The sequence below is a fragment of the Carlito syrichta genome, unplaced genomic scaffold (assembly GCF_000164805.1).
Source record: "Carlito syrichta isolate Samal-C Ts95f unplaced genomic scaffold, Tarsius_syrichta-2.0.1 Scaffold306821, whole genome shotgun sequence".
In the NCBI taxonomy this organism is placed as follows: Eukaryota; Metazoa; Chordata; class Mammalia; order Primates; family Tarsiidae; genus Carlito; species Carlito syrichta.
The window spans coordinates 150,782-152,340 of NW_007250917.1; the positions used below are offsets into that span (position 1 = coordinate 150,782).

The 1,559-nt window shown below is 59.8% G+C and overlaps 1 protein-coding gene across 1 annotated transcript in view; it reads right to left on the bottom strand.

Moving 5' to 3' along the window:
• The window catches only part of GALNT9 (polypeptide N-acetylgalactosaminyltransferase 9), a 51,059-nt gene that overhangs the window by 30,304 nt on the left and 19,196 nt on the right, over positions 1-1,559 (bottom strand). The gene's annotated exons all lie outside the window — the stretch shown is intronic.

Below are 1,559 nucleotides of genomic sequence, written 5' to 3' on the forward strand. Positions count from 1 at the left end.
GCGGAGGGAGGCGGGGGGATGGGGAGTTAGGGAGGGAGATCCTGGGGGATGGGGGGCGGGGCGGTTGCTGCTCCTGGAGGGTCCTCTTGCTGCAGGAGAGCCCCACCGCCCACAGAGTACCTGGCAGCACGGCCTCCTGGCAGCCCAGAACCATGGGTGCAGACCCGCCCTGGCCAGGCCTTGCCCCTCCCAGGGCATCCTGGCTCTCCACGACCGGCCCAGGGCTCTCAGTCCCACCTGCCGCAGCTGTCCCCAGCTGTGAAAGGCTGTCCCCAGGCCCCCACGGGGTCAGCTGCCAACGCCACAGCCCTGCCTCCCTTGTACCCCGAGCCACCTGACTGCACACCTTTCCTGTGTGGATGAAGCTGTGCTCAGCTGCAGTTTTACAAGGCCCTGTTACGTGTCACACCTGTTTGGCAAGCTGGACACTCATGAACCGAAAAAGTGATTGAGGCTCAGGGAATACACCTGTGCAGGATGGAAAGTCTGCCAGGGGCAGTTGTGTAGTGCACAACCCACATAGCAGTGCACAGGGGTTCGGAGGGGGAGTGGGGAGACAGTGATGGGAATAAGTCATGTGACGTGTTAGATGGTGGTGGGCATCATGGGTGACCAGGAGCTGCAGTTTCAGGAGGACATCCCACACCTCCCAGGCTGCATTGGGAAGGAGGTGTGGACAGAGCCCAGGGACAGCTGCACTGGGATCCTGGCAGTGTCGGTGGGGCCTGGAGAGTTGCCAGGTGGCCAGAGCGGAGAGCTGGGGCCATGGGATCAGTGAAGGTTGGGAGGAAGTGACCAGAAGGGCATAAAGTTCCTGTGGCGACCTCCACGGGCATCAGCTTGACTCGCTGGGCCTGTGCAGGGAGTCCTGGGGAAGCAGGTGCAGACTTGCCTGGGACGACACTGTCCTCTCAAGGAAGGAGGCCACAGAGGCTGTCACCATCGCCGGGGACAACTGGGGCCAGGCTGCCCAGTCACCTGCTGACTAGAGAGCCCAGACACTGCAGAAGGGCCCAAGACAGATTTGGGGTCCCACGTGGGCAGGGCTGGCTGGGGAGAGCGAGGTGCTGACCACGCCTGGTGAGGGCCGCGTGGCCGCCTTCAGCCCTCCCTCCCGTCCTCGCAAGCCAGTCCTGGTATTTACCTGCCTTTCAGTGTTGTGGGAGGATTAATTAATTACTGGCAGCAAAGTGCTTTGGAGATGAAAAGTTGTCCACAAATGCTGTGTCTGCGAGTCAGGCACGAGCCTTTGTGGAGGCTGTTCTGGGACCGGTGCTATTTGCAGATGGATAACTGGTCTTCAGTTTCAAAAATTAAAGTGGCGTCAGTTTGACATGACAGACTCATGACTCTCCCAAAGTTCCTCTGTGTGTATCAGAGGGACTGAGAGGCTGCCAAGTACAGTTATACAGTGAGCAACCCACACGACAGTACGAGGTGACCCAGTGGGGGCCAGATGGGCGTATAACTAACGACACAATGTGTTAAGAAGGGGACAGGGCCGGGCTCAGTGGCTCAGCCTGTAATCCCGCGCTTTGGGAGGCAGAGGTGAGTGGATT